Source organism: Mustela lutreola, chromosome 16, assembly GCF_030435805.1.
Source record: "Mustela lutreola isolate mMusLut2 chromosome 16, mMusLut2.pri, whole genome shotgun sequence".
In the NCBI taxonomy this organism is placed as follows: Eukaryota; Metazoa; Chordata; class Mammalia; order Carnivora; family Mustelidae; genus Mustela; species Mustela lutreola.
Window position 1 is genome coordinate 18,470,320 of NC_081305.1, and position 14,765 is coordinate 18,485,084.

At 39.0% G+C, this 14,765-nt stretch overlaps 2 protein-coding genes across 3 annotated transcripts in view; one reads left to right on the forward strand and one right to left on the reverse strand.

Annotated features, from left to right (window-relative positions):
- Nucleotides 1-12,694, forward strand: part of EXOC3L1 (exocyst complex component 3 like 1) — a 123,198-nt gene extending 110,504 nt beyond the window's left edge. The window contains exon 15 of the transcript XR_009348628.1: nucleotides 12,578-12,694. The gene's annotated coding sequence lies outside the window, so the exon portion shown is untranslated. The remainder of the gene's footprint in view (nucleotides 1-12,577) is intronic.
- Nucleotides 1-14,765, reverse strand: part of CBFB (core-binding factor subunit beta) — a 61,823-nt gene that overhangs the window by 35,897 nt on the left and 11,161 nt on the right. The window lies entirely within an intron of this gene.

Genomic DNA, 14,765 nt, shown 5'->3' on the forward strand with positions numbered 1-14,765 from the left:
CCTGCCTCTCTGCCTACTTGTGATTTCTCTCTGTTAAATAAATAAATAAAATCTTAAAAAAAAAAAAATGACTGCAGTTCAGGGGTGTCTGGGTGGCTCAGTAGGTTAAGCCTTAAACTCGGTCACGATCTCAGGGTCCTCGGATGGAGCCCTGCATCTGGCTCTCCACTCAGCGGGGAGCCTGCTTCCCCCGCCCCACTCTGCCTGCCTCTGTGCCTACTTGTGACCTCTCTCTGCCAAATAAATAAATAAATAAATAAAAAGACTGCAGTTCTAATAAACTTGCATATAAATGACTGAGGATTATCTACCTGACAAATCCGAAATACTCAACTGAAAAACTAAATGAAATGAATTCAGCCAAGTGACTGGTTATAAAAATATACAAAAACCAACAACTTTCTTATATTACAATAGCAACTCAACTCTTTGGAAAGTAAGATGGAAAAAAAAACTATTTTAAAATAGCAATAGAGGGACGCCTGGGTGGCTCAGTTGGTTGGACGACTGCCTTCGGCTCAGGTCATGATCCTGGATTCCCGGGATCGAGTCCCGCATCGGGATCCCAGCTCCATGGGGAGTTTGCTTCTCTCTCTGACCTTCTCCTCGCTCATGCTCTCTCTCACTGTCTTTCTCTCAAATAAATAAATAAAATATTAAAAAAATAAATAAATAAAATAAAATAAAATAGCAATAGAAGTATCAACTAAGAATGAATTTTGTTTTTTGGGTTTTTAAAAAAGATTTTATTTTAAAAAAATGATTTTATTTATTAATTTGACAGAGACAGAGACCGCGAGAGAGGAACACAAGCAGGGGGAGTGGGAGAGGGAGAAGCAGCAAGCTTCTAGTCAAGCAGGGAGCCCTACACAAGGCTCCATCCCAGGACCCTGGGATCATGACCTGAGCCGAAGGCAGACGCTTAATGACCGAGCCACCCAGGCTCTCCTAAGAATGATTTTTTTTTTAAAAAAAGATTTTATTTATTTATTTGACAGATAGAGATCACAAGTAGGCAGAGAGGCAAGCAGAGAGAGAGAGAGAGGGGAGGAAGCAGGCTCCCTGCTGAGCAGAGAGCCCAAGGTGGGACTCAATCCCAGGACCCTGAGATCATGACCTGAGCTGAAGGCAGAGGTTTAACCCACTGAGCCACCCAGGCACCCCTAAGAATGACTTTCGAAAGAAACATGTAGACTCTATAAGAAGAAAATACTTAATTTTTGAAAAATGAAATGATCTGAATAACTAGTGAGATGTAATATTTTCTAACGCTATGACTACAAATGCCAATTTTCCCCAAGGTAATACTTACTTTAATAAAATTCCAATGAAATCTCAAAATAATGTTTTCTGGAACTTGAGATTTAAGCCTGCAGTTTGTACAAAAGAACCAGACTATCCAAGAAAAATATTAGAAACTATTTTTCTGCCCTTTCAGATATTAAAACATCTAACATTGCAATCAGTACCATGTACTAGTGCTATGGCAGTCAGAAAAACGTGCTGAAATAAACAAAAAATAAAAAATGAAACCAAGTATACGTCTTTTTTTTTTTTTAATTTTATTTATTTGATAGAGACAGACACAGTGAGAGAGGGAACACAAGCAGGGGGAGTGGCAGAGGGAGAAGCAGGCTTCCCACCAAGCAGGGGGCCAGATGTGGGGATCAATCCCAGGACCTAGGATCATGACCTGAGCCGAAGGCAGACACCTAATAACTGAGCAACCCAGGCACCCCTACAAGTCCTTAATAAATGACAAAGACAACATTTCGAATCAATGGCAAAAGAATACTTAGCCAGTGGAAATGAGAAAACTGGCTAATCATTTGGAAAAAAGTGAGTTTAGGGGTGCCTGGGTGGCTTAAATGTCATGATCCTGGGGTCCTAGGACTGAGCCCCATGTTGGGCTCCCTGCTCATCAGGGAGTCTCCTCCTTCTGCCCCCACTTCTGTGCGTTTTCTCTCTCAAAGAAATAAAATCTTTAAAAAAAATTTTTTTAAACAACAACAAAAAAGAGTTTTAAACAAGATAAAGGGGCACCTGGGTGGCTCAGTTGTTGGGTGTCTGCCTTTGGCTGGGGTCATGATCCCAGCATCCTGGGATTGAGCCCCACATACGGCTCCCTACTCAGAGAGGAGTCTGCCTCTCCTTCTCTATCTCCCCTGTGCTTGTGTTCCCTCTCTCGCTATCTCTCTCTATCATAAATAAAATCTTAAAAATAAAATAAAACAAGATAAATAAAATGGTCAAAAATGTCCACTAACAGCAATCAAATCTATCAAATTAAAACAAGATAAGTATATCTAAATAAATACAAAAATTTTTTTAAAAAATGTCCTGGGGGACGCCTGGGTGGCTCAGTTGGTTAGGCAGCTGCCTTCAGCTCGGGTCATGATCCCAGCGTCCTGGGATCGAGTCCCACATCGGGCTCCTTGCTCAGCGGGGAGCCTGCTTCTCCCTCTGCCTCTGCCTGCCATTCTGTCTGCCTGTGCTCGCTCTCTCCCCTTCTCTCTCTCTGATAAATAAATAAAATCTTAAAAATAAATAAATAAAAATAAAAATAAAAATAAAAAATGTCCTGGGATTGAGCCCCACATACGGCAAGAAACCAAGGTTCTACTACATTGTTAGAGAGAGTTTAAACTGGTTAACAATTCTGGGAAGGCATTTTTTTTTTTAGCAGTATCTGAATTTTCCTTTGACTCAACAATGTCATGCCTATGAATATATCCTAAAATTTAATCACAAATGTAAGCAAAGTACAAGGATGCTCACCCATAAGGGTTTTTTTTAAATACAACTTTTTTTAAAAAGATCTTATTTGACAGAAAGAAACACAGTGAGAGAGGGAACATAAGCAGGGAGAGCGGGAGAGGAAGAAAGCCCTTCTGCTCAGCCCTTCCGCTGAGCAGGAAGCCCAATGCAGGGCTTGATCCCAGGACCCTGGGATCATGACCTGAGCCAAAGGCAGATGCTTAAGGACTGAGCCACTCAGATGCCCCAAGGGTTTATCTTTTAATTATGGCAAAAGATTAGAGATAACCTAGCTGTCCAACATTTTACTGTGTTCAATGTTAACGAATCAACAATAAATATAAACAAGTTGTCCTTAAACAGAAACACACATAAAACAAGATTAGATATTGGGTTACTTGAGGAATACGTTGTGACCAGGGGCTTGCAGGAATCTAACTCTGTGACATATCTGGAAGAAACTGTTCAATATTAATTCAGTGTCTGTACCCACTTTATAGAAGATAACTACCATAAATAATGAGAATCAACTATAATTAATTTTTTAATTAATTAATGTATTTATTTTTAAAGATTTTATTTATTTATTTGACAGAGAGACACAGCGAGAAAGGGAACACAAGCAGGCGGAGTGGGAGAGGGGAAAGCAGGCCTTCCGCCAAGCAGGGAGCCCAGCACAGGGCTTGATCCCAGGATCCTGGGTTCATGACCCAAGCTAAAGGCAGACACTCAACGACTGAGCCTTCTAGGCACCCCATAATGTACTTATTTTTTAAATTGGCTCTATGCCCAATGTGGGGCTTGAACTCACAACCCCAAGATCAAGAGTAACATGCTCTACTGACTGAGCCAACTGTAATTATTTTTGAAAGTAAAGGATATCACTATTCTTAGTCCCAAGACAGTATGGGAAGAGTGAAAAAATGTGCTTTGGAATCAGATTAAGCCTGTGTTTAAATACTGTTCCATCAACGTGTCTGATACAAATTATTTAAATTTGATAATAAGCCTCCAATTCTTTACATATAAACCTTCCTGCATATGGTCAAATGATTTTTGACAGACCATTCAATGGAGAAAGAACAGTCTTTTCAACAAACAGTGCTGGGAAAATGGATATCCACATGCAAAAGAATGAAACCGGACCCTTACCTAATACTACATACGAAAATTAACTCAAAATGGATCAAAAACCCAAATGTAAGACCTGAAATTATAAAACTTAAAAAAAATTTTTTTAAGATTGTATTTATTTATTTGACAGAGATCACAAGTAGGCAGAGAGGCAGGCAGAGAGAGAGAGAGGAGGAAGCAGGCTCCCCGCTGAGCAGAGAGCTTGATGCAAAGCTTGATCCTAGGACCCTGGGAACATGACCTGAGCTGAAGGCAGAGGCTTTAACCCACTGAACCACCCAGGTGCCCCAAAACTTAAAAATTTTTAAAAGATTTTTATTTATTCATTTGACAGAGAGAGACACAGCAAGAGAGGAAACATAAGAAGGGGGAGTGGAAAAGGGAGAAGCAGGCTCCTTGCTGAGGAGGGAGCCCAATTTGGGCCCGATCCAAGGACCCTGGGATCATGACCTGAGCTGAAGGCAGACACCTAATGGCTTAGCCACTCAGGTGCCCCAAAACTTAATTTTTTAAAATTAAATTTTATTTTTTTTACCTCTATTTTTAAAAATAATTTTATCTTATTTGACAGAGATAGAGAGCACAAGCAGGAGGGAAAGGCAGGCAGAGGGATAGGGAGAACCAGGTTTCCCACTGAGCAGGGAGCCCGATGTGGGGCTCAATCCCAGAACTCTGGGCTTATGACCTGAACCAAAGGCAGACGCTTAACCAACTGAGCCACCCAGGCACCGCCTTTTTTTCTTATTTTGGCATTATAAAATTTTTAGAAGCAAGCACATGACAAAAGCTTCACAACACTGGGTCTGACATGATTTCTTGGAGATGACCCTAAAAACACAGATAACAAGAATAAAAAATACACAAATAGGACTTTATGAACATTTAAAATTTTTTTGCTTCAAAAGACACTACTGACTGGGGCTCCTGGCTGGCTCAGGTGGTGGAGCATGTGACTGCTGATCTCAGGATCGTGAGTCTGAGTCCCACACTGGATGTAGCAATGAGTTAAAAAAAATTAAATCTTTAAAAAAATAAATACATGCTGTCAGGAGAGTCAGAAAGCAACCCATAGAATGGAAGAAAATATTTGCAAGTCATTTATCTGTTAAGGGATTCATATCCAAAATTAATATTGAGAACTCCTAAAACTCAACAAAAAAGCCAATCTAATTAATTCCATATAATTCAATTATATTTATTCCCTTGCTTTATCATTTTATTCCTAAGCATGTATGTTTTTTCCTATGCATATATTTCTTTTTGTTTTTTTAAGATTCTATTTATTCATTTGACAGACATAGATCACAAGTAGGCAGAGAGGCAGGCAGAGAGAGAGAGGAAGGGAAACAGCTCCCTGCTGAGCAGAGAGCCCAAAGTGGGGCTGATCCCAGGACCCAGAGATCATGACCTGAGCCAAAGGCAGAGGCTTTAATCCACTGAGCCCCACAGGCATCCCCCTATGCATATATTTCTAAAATAATGCATTGTTTAGTTTTGAAGACTGAACATAAGAAGCAATGGCAGTGTCAGTAAAGGACTGTAAATGTCACTTTTAACATGAAAGCTTCTAGGAGATAAGCTGACCAGAGTCTCAGAATCAAGTCTGGACTTTCAGATTCCCTGCAAATGTGAAGGGCCCCTCTGGGGAAGTTTGTGAGTGGAGTCCTGAGTAGGCTATAGAAAACCTAAAGCTCACACTGGTTTTGGGGCATGTGGCACAGTGCGAGCCAGTATTCAAAGTTCACTGGAGATCTGGAAAAATAGTGGTCGGAAGCGGGCTGCTCTGTATTTTCTGATTCTACTGTATGAGTCTATGGCCTTTTCACAGGAGTTTCTCCATACCTCTTTTCATTTTATAAAACTGAAACTCTAAACCCATTCAACAACAGTTTCCCATTCCCTTTCCACCCAGCCACTGGTGTCCACCAATCTACTCTGTGATTTGACTACTCTAAGTACCTCATCATATAAGTGAAATCATATAGTACTTGTCTTTTTATGACTGGCTTATTTCACTTTGTATAATGTTCTGAAGATTCATCCATTGTGTATAATATTGTAGAATTTCCTTCCTCAAAAGGCTCAGTGATACTCCTTTGTATGTTATATACCACACTTTGCTTGTCCATTCATCTGCTGATGGACACTTGGACTGTTTCTATGTTTTATTAGCTACTGTGAATAATGCTGTATTGAACATGGGTATACATATGTCTTCGAGATCCTTTCAGTTCTTTTGCGTGTGTACGCCAAAGTGGAATTGCTGGATCACATGGTAATTCTCTTTGTAATTTTTTGAGGAACTGCCACAGTTTTCCACAGCAGTTGTACTCTTCTATGCTCCCACCAGCACTGCTCAGGGGTTCCAGTTTTCCATCCTTGTCAACACCTTTTGTTTTTTTTTTGATAGTACCCCTGTTAATGGGTATAAGGTAGTATTTTTCACTGCAGTTGTATTTCCTTAAGGATTAGTGATGTCGAGCATCTTTCATGTGCTTATTGGCTATCTGTATATCTTCTTTGCAGAAATGTCTATTTGAGTCCTTTATCCATTTCTTTCTTTCTTTCTTTCTTTCTTTTTAAATTTCCTTTCAGCGTAACAGTATTCTCTTTACCCATTTCTTAATTGAAGAAATTAAAAGTGACAGATATTGGGGTCACTGGGTGGCTTGCTCAGTAGAGTGTGACTCTTGATCTTGGGGTCTTAAGTTCAAGCCCCACACTGAGTGCAGAGATTACATAAATTTAAAAAATTAATATAAAGTAGGAGATATTAAATAATTCACTTGTAGGTCATAAACTTAGGTGGCAGAAGTTAGCATCCAGAACTCGGGACTATATATTCACTCAAACAACCGTGGCATTAACGAACTGCATTATTAATATTTTCTATGATTTCAAGGAGTGTGTTAATAGACTATTTCCCTAAAGAACACATAGAGTCTGAATATTCAATTTAATTCTTAAATCTACAGCACCCAGAAAAATAAATATGATGAACACTATATGATTATAGAATATATATGAATACTTCTCCCTATCCCCCCAAATAATTTACTAGTTCTGCCATCTTCCTTCTGTGATTTAAAATAAACAATGCATAACAATGCATGTTTAAGAGAGTTCTGGAATGTTCTGACCAAAGTAGTACAATTTCAATTAAAAGCTTATTAAATGTCAAAACTCTTTACTTAAGACCAAAAAAACCAAACCAAACCAAACCAAACCAAAACCAAAACAAAAACAAAACCCAACCCAGTAATGAAACAAAAGGGGCACATGCTGTTTATTGTAATCCATTCTCGAGTCAACTCTGTAAGAATTACTGGAACTTTTACTAAATTATGAACATACTATTTCCTTTTTCAAAGATTTTATTTGTTTATTTGATAGAGCAAGCAAGTGCACAGGCAGGGGGAGCAGGAGAGGGAGAAGCAGACTCCCCACTGAGCTTGGAGCCCAGGGCTCAATCCCAGGACTCTGGGACAGACCCGAGCCAAAGGCAGATGCTTAACCAACTGAGCCACCCAGGTGCCCTGTGAATATACTATTAATACAGAAGAATTATGTGTAATTGTCTAGCAGCACAATTGTTCATAGTGAACATCTTTTGCACTGTTAATAGAAAAACAAATCAAGTCAAAAGGTTAAGAAAAAGGTTAAAGGTTGTTGTGAAGTCATCAAAATGAGTTCTAAAGGGACCACATTAAAATATTAGTGGTTATTCAGAGTAATGGAAAGAATAACTTAGTGTGCTAAAATAATATAAGCCCTTAGAAGGTAGGATGTGGAGGCAACTTACCTAATGTTTATTTATTAGCAGCAGTGTGGTATGTTGCAAACAACACAGATTCTGGGGTAAAAAAGACCTGGGTCTGGATCCTGGCTCTACCTAGGAAACAGATTACATGACTTCTGAAGATTTATTTATTTGGGCCTCAGGTTCCTGAGCTGTAAAATCAAACTATCACCAAATATGTTCCAAAATCAAATAAAAGATTTCACTGTAAAGTGCAGGGTTAAGAGAATCAGTGATAATGGAAATCATCTACCACATTGCCTGGTGATGATCACCTTAAAAACTGGTCTGCAGATTTTCAAAATGTATTTAAAATGGTCTAAAGTTCTGGGTGGCTGGGTGGCTCTCAGTTCATAAAGTGTCCAACTCTTGGTTTCAGCTCAGGTCATGATCTCATGGGTGGTGAGATCAAGCCGCACCACCCCCATGAGCTCTGAGTCGGACTCTGAGTTCAGCGGATTCGTGAAGATGCTCTCTCTTTGCCCACTGCCCCAAATAAGTAAATCTTTTTAAAAAGAATAAAAATAAAACAGTCTAAAGTTCTGAAAATGTTCTGGAATTAAATGGTGGTTAAGGATGCACATGGTGAATATATTAAATACCACTGAATTGTAGACTTTAAATTGGGAAAGATGGCAAATTTTGTTAAGTGAATTTTATTTCAATTTTCAAAATGACCCAGACATGTTCTGGATAGCAAAGGAATGGCAAGATAGGACTGAAAAGCTGCTATCACGAATAAGCAATATCCTAAAAATTTGGAGGATTCTCCAAAAGAATTCTATAAGTGAGGTCAGATACTTATCAAAAATTATCATTTAATACAGGCGGAATATTTTGTTTGCTTGAAAAACATCTAAAATTTTCTAATTATTTTTTCTAATTTTTTCTAATTATTTCTAATGGAAATGTTGGTCATATGTTCCAAGCTATCCTTCTGTTTTAATCTGAAGATTAACCTGCCTTTATATTTGAAGTTTTAAAAACACACAAGGTGGGCGCCTGGGTGGTTCAGTCATTAAACATTAAGCAGCTACCTTCGGCTCCAGTCATGACCCCAGGTCCTGGGATCAAGGCACACAATGGGCTCCCTGATCGGGCCCCCTGCTCAGCAAGAAGCCAGCTTCTCCTCCCACTCCCCCTGCTTGTGTTCTGTGTGTCTCTCTCTGCCAAATAAATAAATAAATCTTTTAAAAAAATAAAATAAAAACACAAGAGCTCAGTAGTGGTTGTATACATGGAAAAAAGGTTTTCATCCATACACACACACAAAAAAAACCATCAAACATTCCCTAACCTGTCCTTTTCCTTCTTCAGCTACACAGTATAGCACAGCTCCAGAGTACTAAAGCACCAAAAGGCACATTTTAAGTACTATTTTAAATTCTTGGTTTCTAAATATACATCAGTTTGTGAGGACTGATCCTAAACTGAAAAGCTTGTAATAATTTTCAAATATGTACACTGTATATTTTCATAAAAGAAGGTAACAGTAATTAAACTCTTACCATAGTCTATACTCTAACATGAAAAATTTGTTAGCAAGGCCAGGGCTTTTAATCCTCTGTAGAAAACTAAGTATCCAAGAAGTGTTATCAGAGAAATAAAGTCTCTGAGCCTGCTCAAGCTAAACAATATTAAAATTTTCAAATGTTGGGGCACCTAAGTGGCACGGTTGATTAGGCATCTGTCTTCAACTCAGGTCAAGATCCCAGGGTCCTAGGGTTGAGCTCCACATTGTCAGGCTCCCTGCTCAGCAGGGAGCCTTCTTCTCCCTCTCCCACTCCCCCTGCTTCTGTTCCCTGTTTCCTGTGTACCTCTCTGTCAAATAAATAAATAAAAATCTTAAAAAACAAAACAAAAACAAAAAGGCAACAGATATACCCGTGTTAAACATAAATAAATAAATAAATTTTACAAATGTTTTCCTACCAGTAAAATGGAAATTATAAGAGCTTCAGTGTATGTTACCTATGCATCAATTAAAACAGCACCTGGCATATAGCCAGTGTACAGAAGTGTTTGCTATTATTCTAATACTTTTTTTTAAAGTTTTAATTTAAATTCCAGTTAGCACACAATATACTATTACTTTAAGGTATACAATACAGTGATTCAACACCTCCATACAACACCCAGTTCTCATCACAACAAATGCACTCGTTAATCCTCATCACCAATTTAACCCATCCCCCCCATTCACTTCCCCTCTGCTAAAATCGCCAACACAAGAAACAACAGGTATTGGCAAGGACATGGAGAAAGGGGAACCCTCTTTTGGGAATACAAACTCATGCAGCCGTTCTAGAAACACTATGAAGTTTCCTCAAAAAGTTAAAAATAGGGCGCCTGGGTAGCTCAGTGAGTTAAAGCCTCTGCCTTCAGCTCAGGTCCTGATCTCAGGGTCCTGGAATCAAGCCCTGCATCAGGCTCTCTGCTCAGCAGGGAACCTGCTTCCTCCTCTCTCTCTGCCTGCCTCTCTGCCTACTTATGATCTCTGTCAAGTGAATAAATAAAATCTTAAAAAAAAAAAAAAGTTAAAAATAGAACTACCCTAAAATCCAGCAACTGCCCTACTAGGTATTTACCCAAAGAACACAGAAGTACTAATGTGAAAGGATACATGCACACTGATGTTTACAGCAGCATTATCTACAATACCCAAATTATGGAAACAGCCCAAATATCAACGATGAATGGATAAAGATGATAATGGCATATACATGCAATGGAATATTACTCAGCTATTATTCTAATTATTTTTTTTTTAAGATTTTATTTATTTATTTGACAGAGAGAAATCACAAGTAGATGGAGAGGCAGGCAGAGAGAGAGAGAGAGGGAAGCAGGCTCCCTGCCGAGCAGAGAGCCCGATGCGGGACTCGATCCCAGGACCCTGAGATCATGACCTGAGCCGAAGGCAGAGGCTTAACCCACTGAGCCACCCAGGCGCCCCTATTATTCTAATTCTTAAATGAGGAAATAAAGGTACACAGTAGCAAAGCGAGTCCCATCCATTCTGAGATAGTTATAAACTTTCTGCCCTCCCAAAATGCCTTTACTAGAATAAAACACTCAAACTGTTCTATAAGAATGAAAAAGAGTTTTCATGATCACCACCTGTACAGTATGATTACTGTTTTCTAGATGATTGTGCAAAGATTTCCTAGATGGATGGAAATTGTGTGTGTACTCAAAGTACATCAATGTCTACATTGCTTATCTTTTTATTCTAAAAATTTATACTGACAATTAATTTTGTTGCCTCTCCCTTATACAAAGTTATCTATTTCCAGTTTCTCTATCCTTTCATAGTCAGTAACAATAAGATCAGAAAGATAATAGGGGCACCTGGCTGACTCATTTGGAAGAGCATGCAACTCTTGATCTTGGGGTCCTGAGTTTGAGCCCCACAGCAGAGAGCCTGCTTCCCCCTCTCTCTCTGCCTGCCTCTCTGCCTACTGGTGATCTCTATCAAATAAATAAATAAATAAATAATCTTTTTAAAAAATAATAAAATAAAATAAAAAGTAAATGCTATATAAAATATGTCTTAACCTAAAAAAATTCCTTTGGGAATTTCCTTTATCTCACTGCCCTCCCCCACACAGATACATGTTGGCAATCACCCTCCAAGCATATGGCCCACAGATATGCATCTTGAAGACTCTCATGGCTAGGGTTTTATTAGACAGTAATAAATGAGCTATTTTATTTATTTATTTTTTTAATTTTAAAAGATTTTATTTATTTACTTATTTATTTGACATGGAGAGAGAGAGAGATCACAAGAAGGCAGAGAAGCAGGCAAGGGGTAGGGGGGGAAGCAGAGAGCCCCATTCAAGGAGGGCCTGATCCCAGGACCCTGGGACCGTGACCCGAGCTGAAGGCAGAGGCTTAACCCACTAAGCCACCCAGGCACCCCAATGACCTTTTTTATAAAAGAGTTTATTTTTAAATTTAAATTCAATGAATTAACATATAATGTATTATTTGTTTCAGGGGTAGAGGTCTGATCTGTGCTCATCACAACACATACCATTCCCCAAAGCCCACCCCGACTCCCCCACCCTCCAGAAACCCTCAGTTTGTTTCCCAAGAGTCTTTTATGGTTTGTCTCCCTTTCTGGTTTCATCTTGTTTCACTTTTTTCCTCTCTTCCCCTATAATCCTCTGCCTTGTCTCTTAAATTCCATGTATCAGTGAGATCATATAAATGACCTTTTCCTAACAGTAGCTAGCCCCCTCAAGGTCCTGGAAAGCTTGCTTCCAAAAATTCCTAAGAAACTTAGACACTATCCCTAATCCCCTCATGACCCTGGTGCAGCTCTTTGTGCCCACAGATCCTGTCCCCATGTTTTTTTTTTTTTTTTAAAGATTTTATTTATTAATTTGACAGAGAGAAATCACAAGTAGACGGAGAGGCAGCCAGAGAGAGAGAGAGGGAAGCAGGCTCTCTGCTGAGCAGAGAGCCCGATGTGGGACTCGATCCCAGGACCCTGAGATCATGACCTGAGCCGAAGGCAGTGGCTTAACCCACTGAGCCACCCAGGCGCCCCCTGTCCCCATGTTTTAATAAAACCATTCTTTTGCACTCCCCAGAATTCCACGGTCCTGGGATCATGACCTGAGCCAAAGACAGATGCTTAACTGGCTGAGCCACCTACTACAATATCTTAATAACTGAATTATAAAGTTTAGAACTGTCAACCTTACACTTTTATATATTTTTTTAAGATTTTATTTATTTGACAGAGAGAGAGAGATCACAAGTAGGCAGAGAGGCAGGCAGAGAGAGAGGGGGAAACAGGCTCCCTGCTGAGCAGAGAGCCCGATGCAGGGCTTAATCCCAGGACCCTGAGATAAAATAAAAGTGTGATTGGGATGCCTGGGTGGCTCAGTGGGTTAAGCTGCCTTCGGCTCAGGTCATGATCTCAGGGTCCTGGGATCAAGCCCCACATCGGGCTCTCTGCTCAGCGGGGAGCCTGCTTCCCCTCCTCTCTCTCTGCCTGCCTCTCTGCCTACTTGTGATTTCTGTCTGTCAAATGAATAAATAAAATCTTAAAAAAAAAAAAAAAAGACGGGGAGCAGGGTTTGGGTGAAATAGACAATAGGGATTAAAGAGTATACATATCATAATGGAAAAAATAAAATAATATAAATAAATAAATATAAATAAATAAACAAGTCTGCTTTAAAAGAAGCAAACAGGGGTGCCTGGGTGGCTCAGTGGGTTAAGCTGCTGCCTTCGGCTCAGGTCATGATCTCAGGGTCCTGGGATCGAGCCCCGAGTCGGGCTCTCTGCTCCGCAGGGAGCCTGCTTCCCTCTCTCTCTCTCTCCCTCTGCCTGCCTCTCTGCCTACTTGTGATCTCTGTCTGTCAAATAAATAAATAAAATCTTAAAAAATAAATAAATAAATAAAAGAAGCAAACAAAAAACACATTACTTATTCCACTGCATTAAAATGTCAGTAACTAAATGCTGGAAAATATACTTCGTATTTTAGTTGAATAGAGATATTTAAAATCTAGATCTGACAAACTAGTTGTAAAGTCTCAATTTTTTTTTTGGGGGGGGGGAGAATCACATTCCAAAACTTTACCACAGCTATCTTTTATTTGGAGTGACTAGGCTGTCTGAGGAGGAGAAGGAACTGGTTGAGCCTGAATAGGGATTTCTCAAAGCTAACATCAAGGAGTCCTCTAAACCCTGCCAAATTGTGGATGGTATATAAACAGACACAATATTTATTTTGGGACAAAGATCCTGCAGGCAAGTAAGCAAAATGCTCCAGAAGCACATACTTTTGGAAAAACCATTTAAAAGAAGCGTCCATCCTCATTCATTCAATCAAATGCTGTTAAATTTTGCTTTACTTATGTTCATGAAAATGAATGATAAAAGATTTTGGTTTTAAGTACAAAAGTTCAGAGAAGAAAATAAAACATCAAAATTTCTTAAAAGTATCTGCTCTAGAAGCACCTGGGTGGCTCAGTGGGTTAAAGCCTCTGCCTTCAGCTCAGGTCAAGATCTCAGAGTCCTGGGATCCAGCCCCACATGGGGCTCTCTGCTCAGCGGGGAGCCTGCTTTCTCCTCTCTGTCTGCCTGCCTCTCTGCCTACTTGTGATCTCTATCTATCAAATAAATAAATAAAATCTTTAAAAAAAAAAAAGTATCTGCTCTAATAACATATACTTCATAACTACTTCTCAATGTCTGCTAGTAATGTTATTTGACTATCAATTAAAATCAGAAGTTAAAAATAGAAATGCAACTGTTAAAAAGTTTAACCTCCCTTTGGGGCCAACGTAATAACACTAGATAGTATATTCAATTTCTATAGAAAAAATGACAAACAGTAGCACTGTAAAGTTCATTTTTTCAGTTTATAAAATATTTTTTATATCCTTTATACTCAAAAACTAGGATCATGTAATAATCACATACAATTAATTTGAAACCCTAACCCAGGCTTTACAAAACACAGAATACATGCAAAAACCATTAATCTGACCATTCAAGACTAATAACTTCTGGTGAACCATAATCATTTGCATTTGTTTGAAATAAAAAGTAATTGGAAATGGGTCCTAAGAGGAAAGATCAAAGAACTGGAAGTTGCTTGGCCTACAAAAATTTAACTAAGAATGACTTAAATTCCAACTGGTTGCTTTCCTTGTCTTCTCAAAGCAAAATGAGAGAAAAGCAGTTTAGATTCAGGAAGAACTACAAACATTTTGGCTGTCGGGTTTAAAATACACCAGGATGGACCACTTGGGAAACATGTAGTGTTCCAACACTGTAGAGCTACAAGTGAAGCTGACCTAAGGCACAGCACAGCACTAAACTCCATAATTAAGTTACCTATAATTTCACCCTACAAAACCATCAAAAAGCCCAATTTTGGACAGGGTATTACAATTTAAAAGGCATTTTCACATATTCTAGTACTTCATTTAATCCTCACCATGAGGTATATGAATAGGACAGACATTCTGATTCCCATTTCCAGATTAAAAAAAAAAAATAGCTATGATTGCCTTTAGACAACTCTGCTACGTTGTGTTATTTTAAA